Consider the following 14,702-nt stretch of genomic DNA (forward strand, 5'->3'; position numbering starts at 1 on the left):
CAGGTTCTTGATGAGCCTTCTAAAGTTTTTTGCAACACTCCCCCCCCCCCTTCCTTAACTAAAATCGCGAATATAGCCTTGCGTCGTGATAAAAAATCAAAGGGCAAATTTTCCATGTTCCTAATTGACAAAGGAATAAAAATAAGACTTATGCGTTACTGAATAACCATCTTTAGTTTTATGGATATCACATGAAATAAAATGGTCTGTCTTTCTGCAGGGAGTACGGAAACTTTTTGGAATTTGCCCGTTAGTTGACTGCAATTTTTGTTACCTGTAATCCCGCTAACCCACTCCACTAACCACTTCTAGTTTTGAAAATAGTTTATTTAATTAATAAAAATAAAAAACTCGATGTAATTTAGTACAAAATATTGACTTTGGTTACTGACCTAAAGTCCCTGATTTACTTTGGTGGTATAAACTCAGAAATACACTGAAGCATAAACTCAGATAACCTCACAAATACACCATAACGTTTCTGTAACATCGCGAGGTCGCTCTCTGTCAGAAATCATGTACACCAGGCGGCAAGTGCCAAACATGGCGGAACCGTTCAACGCATTCAAACATATCAAGCGTTTTTGGGGGAACTCATGTCTTATAGCCACCACACTGAAGTTCTCGGGCTGAATAGAACTAATTTTTTTTTCTGTATTTCCGTATGTAGTCGGTGATAATCAGCTTAGCGTGCGAGAGATGAACTACCTTTTAGATATATTTTAATTAAATATTTTATATACGGAGTTGGTACTTTGGCAATCTTAGGCTAGAAACTATTTAATATAATGCGTTCTGTCGGCCTGATTTTCATAATTGTCTGTTGTAGTTTCCACAATCTTGTTACTAAAGTATTATATTTTCATCATGTTTAGATATGTTTCATTGGGTTTAAACTAACTCTACTTCTTGAGTATGGTGGCTATAAGACATAAGCAACATTTTGAGGACTGTACCAGTCGCAACGGAATTGTGTGGCACATTTGGCCTTCCGAAATGAACGCCAGGTGACGGGAAGTCAGTGACCCATCGTGCCCAATGAGATCAATCGAGCAGCTAGATACCCCTACTATCTTTTGAATTATATATTTGTCAGATATGTTTAGGTTTTTGTGTTTACATCTATTTTACTTAAGTAAACTATACCCAGAAATAGAACGTTAGTGGTAGTGAGTTAAATAATTATTATTCAAGGAGCAGGGGTGGCGCAACGGTGGAAATGCTCCAGCTTATACGTTTAGCCATAATTCATCTAGCCTACAGCCTAGGGGCGAATTTAAAGCTTTGTTACATCTAGGCCCAAGCATTTTTGGCGCACGCTTTTGCGAGATTTTTGGGGAAATCCTCAAAAATTTAAGGATAGTGGACGCACTGAACAAAACACAACTAATGATTCAAAAGTACTGAAAGAGAGAGTTGGTACCAAACTCTCAGCTACCATTCTTGAGAGACATCTGGCAGTTTTTAAGTGGCCACGGAATTCTTACTTTTTTTTAAAATCAATTTTCTCTTAATAGGCTGCGGGGCGGCGGGGTGCACCTGGCACTTTGACGGAAAATCATACGAGTCCACAAAAAAATCAGGAAAAAAAGTTAAGTTTTGTTAAGAAAAAAAATCAATCAGTGATAAGTTATTGCGCCCCCTGACATTAAGCACCCCTAGACCCGGGCCTAATGGGCCTATTGATAAATCCTGATCTGCTTTCGCCTCCTAAGACTCAATACACCTCTGTAAATGTGAGAACAGTGGATTAATACCTGCTGTTGGAATCTTTCTCATTATCACTAACTCCTTTTCCATTAAAAGTGTGAGATACATCCTTCAGACTTGGGTACAAGGAAGTGTTTTATAAAAGAAAACTACTATTGAATAAAACTATAAAGGAAAATCTGTCTAAATAAATCTTCAGTGAAACGACTAATTGTCACTTATTCTACAAGTCAAGTGATGTCTTTTTTCCCCTGAAATTACATGTCCTGTATTAGCAGGGTAAAAGACCAGCAAGGACATACTTGGACAGTTCCCAATTATAGGCTAAAGGGTAATAATTTCCCTCTTTGCTTCGTTTCCTTGTCCGAATATCAAGTTTCTTCCTAATTGGATTTGGAACAGAGATTTCCTATTTTCTTCGATTTTATCCGGTCACGAAAACTAATCCGTCTACAAGTGAAATAGAAATCGAACATTGTCTTTCATTTCCCCAAAGATTAAGCTAATAGAAAAAGTTGATAAAACCAAGTTACTCAATATATAACAAAAATGAATGCTTTTTCTGTGGCTTTGGTTGCTTTTCTAAAGAGTAAGTAAGTTTAGACGTTGGATACTTTTTTACGTGATATGAGCTTAAGCAAATTTGTAGGAATTTATATATGTGGACGGCTGCATTTTAGCAGAAGACCAAATGTAAAAATCCCCTCAAAAAACGTGAAGTACTTAAAAAAGTATTTCGAAACCTTAAAAAATCTAGGTATTTCTCTGAGGGAAAAGGGATGGGCCCAGAAGCCTCTCTTCAGCTACACTGGAGATATGAAAGCAATAATAGGTGCACCTGAGGATACGCGGAGTGGGATAAGCTGTATGGCCAACGAAGGTACGGCTGATGTCACAAAGTAGTTCACACCCAGGATAGACAGCTCCCAATGATTTTAATGATTATTCTAGTGAGCAAAAATAAAAAAAAGAAATCATAACCAAGGAATTATGTCCTTTTTCTGCAAGTAATGCATGACCAGAGGCTCTGAAGCAAATCCAGATGTCAACTCAGACACACAGGAGGCCAAATCTGTGCTCAGATTGGTGGACAGCTGTCTTAACCCAAACACACACACACACACACACACACACACACACACACACACACACACACACACACACACACACACACACACACACACACACACACACACACACACACACACACACACACACACACACACACACACACACACACACACACACACACACACACACATACACACACACACACACACACACACACACAGAGAGAGAGAGAGAGAGAGAGAGAGAGAGAGAGAGAGAGAGAGAGAGAGAGAGAGAGAGAGAGAGAGAGAGAGAGAGAGAGAGAGAGAGAGAGAGAGAGAGAGAGCGTGCTAATCACAAATCTGAGATTAAAACTGAAATACAGGCATACACACAGGAGGCCAAATCTGTGCTCAGATTGGTGGACAGCTGTCTTAACCCAAACACACATACACACACACACACACCACACACACCACACACACCACACACACCACACACACCACACACACCACACACACCACACACACCACACACACACACACACACACACCACACACACACACACACACACACACACACACACACACACACACACACACACACACACACACACACACACACACACACACACACACACACACACACACACACACACACACACACACACACACACACACACACACACACACACACACACACACACACACACACACACACACACACACACACACACACACACACACACACACACACACACACACACACACACACACACACACACACACACACACACACACACACACACACACACACACACACACACACACACACACACACACACACACACACACACACACACACACACACACACACACACACACACACACACACACACACACACACACACACACACACATACACACACACACACACACACACACACACACACACACACACACACACACACACACACACACACACACACACACACACACACACACACACACACAGAGAGAGAGAGAGAGAGAGAGAGAGAGGGAGAGAGAGAGAGAGAGAGAGAGCGTGCTAATCACAAATCTGAGATTAAAACTGAAATACAGGCATACATGATTTACACATGGACTTTATGACTGGAGGACAAAAATTTTAAGTTTATCGGCTTGTGTTCTCTCCTATACCCCCCCCCCTCGCTCATGTCAATAAAAGTGAAACCCTCTATTTTTAAGGGACATTTTTCTATTCAATTTTTTTTTCTTTTTGTTAACCGTAAAGCATATTATTTCTTGAACACAAGCTTCAAGTCTCTTCCACCTCCTTTTCTTTTTTTTAAGGTATTCAACTTCTGGAAGGGCTCAGGCCAAGATTTTCCTCCAATTATCGAATTATCTTGACAATCCCCAGTGAAAGGAATGGGAGACAGAAAATGGTTAATAACTTCCTGTGAGCATCAATTCCGGCTTTGCGACTCGAGCTGATTGTCCCCTAAATTACTTTATTGCTTCTTCGATGTTTATCTCCTCAAATTTGAGGCGCTAAAAGCATTGGCTAGACAGGTAATTCAGTATAAGTCATTGAACAAATGATCTGATCTGCAGATTTTTCAGCACTGATTAGATCGCCATATAAATGTATCATAAAACTGAAACGGTGTTTCCTTGACACGAAACAAAATAGATGATGCAGTAAGTAGTAGCATTACTTCAGCAAGACCTTTGGTTCGAAGATTTGCCCAAACAGCGCTCCCAATATTTTTTTCTACAAAGTGCTCCAATAAAACAAGTTATATGAGAAGTTTTAAGGGGGAGTAGACTCATAACTATTTATCCCTTCCTTATACCTTGGTAGACAAAAAAAAAAAAAATGTATAGGCTAATAGCCTGCCAAAAGGGTGATGATACAGTATTGGCGAAAAAAGATTTTTTCAAACCTTTGTAAAGCGCCCTTCTTTGCCTTTCTGTAACGCACCCTCTTTCCCTGTTCTTTTCTTCTTTTCACTCTGTTTTAGAATAAATTTGTCAACTTGGTCAATTATTGGCACCTTTGTCACATTGCCCCCCCCCCATATTTTGCTCATTAACACTCTTGTCACATTGGGTCCCCCAAGATTCTACTCTAGATCCACCCCTGTCTCGTATAATACTTGAGTACCTTTTTCATTACTGTTACTCTCCTCCAATTTAAGGTGACGATTATTCGGCTGTTATCAGAGGCAACGCTATAGCGTTGCTTTTATTAGAGGTCATACAGCTCCAATGTTTTATTATTATTATTTTTTTCCTAGAGGCAAGTCATATGAAAGGGGTCGTCGTATTAACTTCAAAGTTGATTCTTTCGACTGGAAATCGAGAGTTCAAGTGTCCTTTTTAAGATTCAAAAGTGATCGGAGGGCAACTAGTCCCCCACACCCTTTTTCCCAAACACATCCGATAAAATTTTTTAGGTAGTCATTTTGTTAAAAATAGTACAAACATCTTATAACAAAAACTTCGGGGTTGAAACAGCCCCCAGGGCCCAGGGACATGCGTTATAAGTTATGCCCCAGGTGCAAATATGGTTCTTATAGAAGGGGTCCTTGTATAAACTTCAGAGAGGGCTCATTTGATTTGAAATTAAACGTTTTAGTTCACTTTTTCAGAGTCTAAAGAGATCAGAGCGCAACCACTCCCCCCTTCCACGCTCTGTTTCCCAAAATGCGTCAGATAAAAATTTTGAGATAGATATTTCTAAGAAATAGTTCAGATACAAAAACTCCAATGTCGACTCAACCACCCAGAGCCCGAGGGCAGGCGTTGTAAGTTATGCCCTTGGGGCATATAAGCTTCTTCAAGGGGTCAGATAACGTGTCGACACAAACTCATAGGGATGCATCAGATAAAAATTTTGAGACAGATATTTCTAAAAAATAGCTCAGATACAAAAACTCCAATGTCGACTCAACTACCCACAGCCCGAGGACAGGCGTTGTAAGTTATGCCCTTGGGGCATATAAGCTTCTTATGGAAGGGATGCTCGTATGAACTTCAGAAAGGGCTCTTTTTATTGGAAATCGAAATTTCTAGTTCAATTTTTAAGATTCAAAAGTGACAGAGGGTAGTTACCCCCCCCCTCTCACACGCTCTTTTTCCCCAAATACATCCGTTAAAATTTTCGATGTAGCCATTTTGTTAAATATAGTTCAAAGATTACATAGCAAAACTCAGGTGTCGACACAATCCCCAGGGCCCGGGGGCAATTGCTGTAAATTATGCCCTGGAGGCATATATGGTTCTAATAGAAGGAATACTTGTCCAAGCTTCAGAGAGGCCTTATTTGACTGGGAATTAGAAGTTCTAGTTCACTTTTTCAGGGTCGATAACTTCGAAGACCACACTGCCTTTCCATGACGAAAGTATAACAGTTCAAAATAGGGATGAAACCTTTTAATTGACAGTGAACAGATATAAAAAAAATTTAACTGGATATTTCGAACACATATACAGTAGCTTAATTTGCTTAGTCAATTTAAGCATTAATCACTTTAAGATTTATTTATTCATTTATGTTTCTACTTGTTGTGTGATTTTTTTTTACTATGATTGTTTATTCAATTTATGTTCGTTTTGATTTTCATTTATTCTTTATTAGTAATCTTTGGTCGTTTGGAGTTTGAATTTGAATAAGTATTTGTATCAGTTTAAGTTTAAAATGGCCTTTACTTTTCTTTGAGAAACATCTTTTTTAGGAAGGTTTTTTTGATTAATCATGTTAATACCGTGATACATATTTGGTGAAGAAAAAAATATATCTCCAAAGTATATTTTGTTTTCATTGGTTATCGTAAAGACTGGATTGCGGAAGACAGTTGTGGAAGGGTTCATTTTATAACAAATTTCTGACTGTAATAATATTAAGAGCCAAACCCGATCAGAGGACAATCCAAGCTTCCCCCCCCCCCTTCTCCACGATATCCCATGTTCTCCGTATGCCACTACAACCACAAATGATATCAAATCAATATTTCAATGCCGTCCTTTTGATGAACATCCAACTTCTTTAAACAACCAACAAATGTTCCTCTAGCGGTGATTAGCCTCTGGGACGTCTCGAGGGTCTAGGTCACGTGTTGAGGCGCCCGGAAGACACCCTGACGCGCCAATTACTACTAGCAGCCCCACCTCCTCGTGGAAAAAAAAAACAGGAGGCCAGATAAAATATTGGCATAACGTCGTTAGAAAGGTTTGTCGAACCCTTTGGGGGATTCCAAAAGCATGGTCAGAAGTGGGACAAGGCGTGGCTTGAGTTTATTTGACCACTCACAGAATATAGAACCCAATGGAAGCATTTGGTCCAGCATCTTCTTGATGCCGAGTTGGACTTGTTTGCCTGTGTCTCGTCTTGAAAGAAAAAAAAAAGAAACAGCCTCTGGGAGATTGGCCTCGAATTATGTAGATGACGTATATTAGACCGATTCATCATTGACACGTTTTATCTACAAAGGTGGATATGTTACACCTTGGGAACCAGAAATGAAGGATTTTCAATCAGTTGATTAAAAGGTCCAAAGTGTTTAAATCTGTAATCCTTCCATCACCAGTTTTTTTTTTTGTTTTTTTTTTCAAGTATTTTCAATTCCAGGCATCTTTGGCCGCCGTCCATACTTTTAATAATTTAAAAAGTATGGGGGGGAGGGGAATATGAGACGAATATATATAATATTACAGTTTATAGCTGAATAATACGACATCCTTCGGTATATAGATTAATTAAACTTGTATCAGATAGTCTTTGAACTCTTTTTGTTACGGTTAAGGCTGGTCTTGTCCACCTTTCATACAGTAAATATATCCCTGTAAGGCGACTAGTAAACTTCTCTATACACTAAAATGCTCCTTTGCTTTTCTTTTTCCAACTCATTTTGTTAAAAGGAGGATTGATTCACTCTTTTGTATGGGGCATGATGAAATGTAAAAAAAATATTATTTACTTTTAAAGTTCTTACATTATTATTTTCGGCTTATTTCTCGTTCTCAATAATGAAGAAAAAACTATGAAGTAAAATCTAACTGCCTAAAAACTAAATTAGGAATCGCAAAAGACATTGTTTGGCTAGTAGTATCTTTTTGTTTTGGGCAGCCGAGTCGTATGATAAATTTTTTTTCAGGAATTTTCAACTGATTAGCTAAAGGTTGATGTGCCAAAATATTTTCTAGAATCGCCTATAATTTCATGATTTTTTTTTTGAATCAAAATATTATCCAACTAATTTTACAAGCGAAAAGTTCTTCCTTGATGAAGAAAAGTTTTTTTTATACAAAATTCTGTTTGGTGTTATTTCGGTCGTCATTGGTGTGCCAATTATGTATTACTCTCCTTCTCGAAACTCCAAGAAATTCTTTCTGTGAAAGATTTCGAAATGATTTTAAAAACAACTGGTATTCAATCCTCGATTTTCCCATTTATTTCCTTCGAGACAAAGAGCGAAAAGTTTTTCCAGTTGATCCTTTCTTCGCCCATCAATGATGCAGTTCCATTAAGGAAATTCACGGCAATTCTATTTTTTCCGAAAATTGGCAAAAACTAATAAAACATTTTGTTGTGTTTTCAATCTTAGAGATTTTAGATTTTACGATCTTGTAATTGTTCCCCAGAACGGTACTGGAATGGTAACCTGGGGGAGCCCAGAGAAGAGGGAGCTGAAAAACGTGCATTGTTGCTTCTAGAAGAGGGATCTGTAGCGCATCTACACGATAGTAAAATCCCAGCGAGAAGTCGTCTAGACAGCAGCACGACAAGGGAGACCAGCGGCTCTTCCTCGATGTACTAGGTAACTCTAGCAACACAGGAGAAACTAAAGTCCAAGATCATGCCACAGGTTTTAAGTTGTGTTCTTTATTTTGATACCGTTGGAAATTACCAATGTTGTGATATATCCAAAAGGAAGTAAGTCTCAAAACTAACTTAGTGCGCACACAAGGGGGCTTCTGATAACATGTCTCTTGAAACTTTCCTCTAGCTTAGTTACTATTAAAGTAGCAGCAAAAGAAACAATTATGACGCTTTTAACAGTGACGATCATTCATTTTAGGTTTAGAATAAACAGAGCAAAATGGTAAATAAAATAAGTTATAGCCAAAAATATTAACAGCTAGACAATGTAAACAAAGGAAAGTAGGGTAAGTTGCTGCGATGTATATACAAAAATGTTGAATAAATAAATAAGGAAGATACAATTTGATTTTAAAATCCGTCCAAATATATTTTTACTCATTTGAATTGTATTATACATTCATTTATCTAATTTCATCGTATAAAAACAAATACTGCCAGTTGGACAAATGCTATAGGATATTCTTCTACCTATATTTTAGAAAATAGGAAGAATATTCCAAAATCCCTTTTCTTTTTCATTCTTTTTATTTTTCACACTCTCAGTTTGGCTTCTTAAGTTCACTTGTGGGGTGAATTTTTGCAGGGAGCATTGTCTGTTGGAGAATTTTCCACATGATGAAGGTATTTTCTAGGAGGGAGTGGGGGGTAATTTTCTGTGAAGGGGTAATTTTCTGTGAAGGGGAAGCTTACTTTTCTAGGGCATTTATCTTAGAACCGCATATACCTACTATTTTTGACCATGTGCCTCTGACTTAGTATAGTGAAGTTGTGAAAAGAAACAACTGCTTGGCAAAACTGTTTTATTGTTATGCTTACTGTTATACTTGTTATACAAACTGGTTACTGTTATAACATACTTACAGAACTTACAAAACTGTTGTAGTAGAATTTGTCGTATAGAAATGGGAAAACTTTCATCGGGATTGAATTTTCTAGATGATCTTTTTGTGAAGGGGAACCGAACTTGCCGGTAGTATTAAAAAAATAGTCAGAAATTTAAATAAAAACTATTTTTTTCAACTTAAATTAAGGAGCAACATTAAAACTTAAAAAGAACAGAAATTATTACCTATACGAGGGGATTACCCTCTCCCTTATACCTTGTTCTTTACACTAAGGTATCACTTTTTCTCCCAGTTCCTTTAGAACGACTCTTGAAACACAAGTGTCACTTAATTAGAACAAAAAGACACTTTTTAAAAAGCGCTTAAAAACTTCAGTGTCAAGAGTGAGGCGTTAAGAAGGGGGCAGCCTCCCCCCCTTCATATACGAAATAATTTCTGTTTGTTTTAGGTTTTAGTGTTTCTCCTTACTTTCAGGTGAAAAAAATAGTTTTTTTTTCAGTTAATCATTAAATGTGATGCATGAATAATAACTTTCACATAGATTTGTTTTCAAGAATTCAAAAAAGCGCTTGGAATAAACAGGGCTTGAATGACACATAACAGAAACAAAACAGGTCAACAACAAAAAAGACCTGTTTCAGTCTCTGTTCTGTTTTTGATGAAAACTACTGTTTTTGTTCAAAAAACCACTGTTTAGACATAGTTTTTCCGAATGCTTAAAGGTTAAAGAAAAAAAATCGAAATGATAAGTTGTGGCTTATAATCAAAAAGTTAATTATAGCATCAGTTGTTCAAGCCTTAAAGCTAATCATTTAAAAATTGTGCTTTTCCCCTCGTTTGGGCTTCATCAAGGCCCTTTTGGGCTTGTGATAGTCGCTTTGTTGAAATAAATATTATCTTATCTTATCTTACTCGCAAAACCTCTAAAAATTCATTCACATCCGCCTGTGAGTTATCACCGGCTCTAGCATTACAAAAGAGATCAAGTCCTTCTAAGACTGTGTATGCTCAACTGCCAGTTGGATATGAAGAACCACTTGCCATTACAGTGGTATTGTACGTGGTGGGAAGTACGGGAATAACAGCTTTTAGTACAGTCCAACCATTAGGCACAAGCTAGAGACTTATAATAGAATCGTTGCAGTCGCCGAATGAAAAAAAACAAAACAAAAAACTCCAGGCTCCCTAAGTTTTTGTAGACTCAATCATTTCCAATGTGCTATTCCATCACACTTTCACGTCAAGAAAGATATAAAATCAAAGGCCATTCTCTTTACAACATCCTCGAAAGTTACCATGCTGGACAGTAGAAACTTTTGCTTTTTAAATCATTTTCCCAGTTTTATCACTTTTTGAGCAAGTGTAACGTGTCATCGGATAGCTTGTGGTGCAACCTCCTTTTCTGACAGACTCCCAATTCTCCACTGTTATTCTCAATTACTTTTGACACCTTCTTCGGTAGACACTACACCATTTTCATCAGAATCTTCAGCAAAAGTATCTTCACTTCCGGAGTTTTCAGGACAAGGAACAGTAAGGCCGTCTGAATCATTTTCACCAGCCTTCTGTTTAACTTTTTTCTTCTGATAGCAGCATTTATATGACGATTGACGGTACTTTCAAGCCCTCTGTTGTTTTTTAAATAATCTGTTTCATGCCTGGTTTATCAAACGTAGAAAGTGGAAATTTGTCCTTAAACAATGTTTTGCAGCAGAGCAGCCTGTTTTTATCGATTAGAAATAACGAATGGTCATATGTTGGTTCTTGCTGTTCAAGATTGTATTGCCCTTTGTGTCACTTGCTTTGCTGTCGGAAGCTTTCTGTAGGGAAACAGCCTGTCTTGATCTGTTTTCTTTTAGTTGGTTTGGATTTCTTATTTGCGGCAGAAGCCGCATATACTTCATTTCTATGCATATCAATTGTATGCTTTTTAAAATGGCACATAAATGTCGCGGCAGAGACCCCCTTAGCCTTTAGAGACGCTTTGCAGAAGCTACAGCTGATACTTTCTTTACTTCTTTTTTTCCTGTAGGATACCCAGATAGATTGCTTCGAAGTCTTACTTGGAACATCCAAGGTGCCATCAGAAGATGTTACCATGCTTTTCTAACAACAAAGGTTGAACTTGTGGTTTTTCACAAAATTAGAAGCACCTTCCAGTAGCCTACCATTTTGAAAATTACACCTCCACCCAAATATCTAACCTCTTTCGCCTCAATGGCATAACTAGAGGAAAAGGTGTCAATTGCCTCCTGAACAGTTTCATTGGTGTAATAAGCCAAGAAAATCTGTTGGCAAATAAAAGCAAAATGACAGTTACCAATTATGGTTTCGTAAGAACTTAAAAACCATTTGCAGCACAATATTGATTTTTACTGGAATTTTCTTGTCTATAAAGGGTATTTAAGAGACAGAAACAAGAAATAATATACAGCTTAGTTTTTTTTATATTTCTTTTGCTGTATGGCAAAAAAATATCTTGTTCATCGGAAGATCGGTATCCAACTGAATGGGAAAAGTATGTTAGCATTTTATAAGACTTTGGACCTTCTGGAAAATCATCTAGTTAGGCCACTGTTTCAACTCTAGGGTTTTTCTTGAAAGGGTTTCTATTGATTTTATTTAGAGATGGTTTCAGTAACATGAGAAAAAAAGTATATTTGGATATTTTGTGTTATTGTTACAATAAAGATTTGCCAGGAAAAATATATATTTCTACAAGGCAAGACTTCAATGCATTTACATTCCTCTCTGACTAAGCTTTTAAGAAAATTAGCAATTAATAGTTACTGTTTATCTTGTATAGGCTTGTTGAGTAATCATAGCAAGTCAATGTTATCTAGCAGCATCGATTCCATAACACTTAAATTAAAGTTCTCCCGGTTAAAAGTGCAGATTACTTCTCATGTAATATAGGATGCAGGGACTCTACCAATAAAATCAGGATAACAGCAACAAGTGATTTGTTTGTATCCTGCTTCTCCTGGACAGTATCTGTGCAACTTCGCTTCTCAACTGACTCAATAATGTACAGTAAGAAAAATTTATTTTAGTGGAACTAAAGTACACCTTTACCGTCCTAATATTTACACACATACCTAATCTGATTTGGCCCCTCGGCCCCAAGTATACATAACTGAAAACATCTAGCAGTACAAATTGAGATGTTACACAAACTGAATTCCATCATTTTACTTACGTTCCAATTCTAATAATTGTATTAGGCACAATCACGGTTCTTCACAATTTCGAATTATGATTTAAAACACTATTTTGTAAGTTCAAAGTTCCCAAATATCTCATTCTTGTATCGCTAAAATATACCGGAAACAGAAAAAAAAACGGTAAAAAAAACAGAAACAGGACGAATTAGATATTATAAAACGGAAACAGAACAGAACAGGTAAATAAACAACAGCTAAGAGCTCACATGGCACTTGTGACGAGGCAAGAAGAGCTAAGAGCCAAGAGCTCATATGGTATGAGCTCTAACAAAATTCTACGATATCCTTCTAAAAATAAAATTTCATTGAGATCTGATCACCTGTTCGTAAGTTAAAAATACCTCGTTTTTTCTAATTTTTCAGAATTAACCCCCCCCCCAACTACCCCAAAGAGAGCGGATCCGTTCCGGTTATGTCAATCATGTATCTAGGACTTGTGCTTATTTTTCCCACCAAGTTTCATCCAGATCCCTCCACTCTAAGTATTTTCCAAGATTTTAGGTTTCCCGTCCCAACTCCCCACCCCCAATGTCACCAGATCCGGTCGGGATTTAAAATAACAGCTCTGAGACACGATATCCTTCCAAACATCAAATTTCATTAAGATCTGATCAACCGTTTGTAAGTTAAAAATACTTCAATTTTTCTATTTTTTCCGAATTAACGGGCCCCCCGCTCCCCCAGATGGTCAAATCGGGAAGACGACTATTTCTAATTTAATCTGGTCCGGCCGCTGATACGAATGCCAAATTTCCTCGTCCTAGCTTACCTGGAAGTGCCTGAAGTAGCAAAACCGGGACCGACAGACAGACCGACAGAATTTGCGATTGCTATATGTCACTTAATTCATACCAAATGCCATAAAAACAGATCATCTGTTTCTGTTCAGTTTCTCCTTTTTTTGTATTAATAAAACAGAAACAGTTACTTTGAAAAGAGAACGGAAACAGAAACAGTGCCCATGCTTACTTGGAATTTCTCAAAAATGACAGCGGATCGAAATGGAAGATTCACCATTAGAATTACCCTGGTCGAAAACCTTTGTTTATTGGTTTTAAGTCCATCATCTCGAAAAGCAAGGAATTTTCCTTTTGCAAGGTTTAGCGGTGATGGGTCCTTCTTTGATCCTCAAATGATCTGTTTTGAACCTTCTGGCCCCTCCCCCCATTCAAAAAGCTCTTAAATACTTTCTCCCTGGAAGATTCCTAATCCACACCACTTACAATTTTCCAACTGGGCATATTTCTTACAGTCAATAATATCTTAATTTTAAAAGCTCTGAAATTAAGTTACTTTTTAATATGAATTTATTTCTGCCCCTTCACAGTGATTAACGTTTCTTTAATGCGACAAGTCCTGAGCAACAGGTTCAATTTAATTTCCCCAAGGGATTAAACCGCTTTTCCGAGGTTGCACAAAACGGAGCATCTTAGCTCTCTCAGGTAAAATTGAGTTGAGGTGAAGAGAATTTTTGAAACAGTTGTCCATCAGCTTGCTAACGCATAAGTCTGGTGGAAATTGAATGAGTTATGTCGTTTGTTAGGATAATGAACTTGGTTGGATAAACAAATTTGATATAGTGTTAATTTTTTGTAAGTTTTCCACAATATAGTATAATGGATATATAATGATAATGTTTTCTTTAGCTAAGCATCTGTTTGATTCTTTGCAGGATTTGAAATAAAATGTCGAGTTCTGGATAATGGACATTGTTTTTATTTTTTTTTTTTGTTGGGAGAAGGGAGGCTTTATTTGAGTGAACATATGAGTTACATATAGAAATAACAGGAACGATCTTTAGATTTCGTAAGTGACACGGACCCGAAGCCGGATAAAATTCCGGATAAGGCTACTACTATCGAATCTAAGCTAAACACACCGATGAAAAGATATATTTCGGAGAAAAAGTTAAGTGATAGGGGGGGGGGGGGGGTCCTATGTTAAGAAAACTAAGACCGATTCATTAAAAACATAGTTAAGTAAAAAGCGAAATTGTAGGCAC

General features: G+C 37.4%; 1 protein-coding gene across 2 annotated transcripts in view; it reads left to right on the plus strand.

The window, feature by feature from the left end:
- Window positions 1-14,158: 14,158 nt before the first annotated feature.
- Window positions 14,159-14,702, plus strand: part of LOC136036141 (netrin receptor UNC5C-like) — a 111,876-nt gene continuing 111,332 nt past the window's right edge. For both annotated transcript variants that reach the window (XM_065718173.1, XM_065718174.1), the window contains exon 1: window positions 14,159-14,292. The gene's annotated coding sequence lies outside the window, so the exon portion shown is untranslated. The remainder of the gene's footprint in view (window positions 14,293-14,702) is intronic.

The sequence above is a fragment of the Artemia franciscana genome, chromosome 15 (genome assembly GCF_032884065.1).
Source record: "Artemia franciscana chromosome 15, ASM3288406v1, whole genome shotgun sequence".
NCBI lineage: Eukaryota > Metazoa > Arthropoda > Branchiopoda > Anostraca > Artemiidae > Artemia > Artemia franciscana.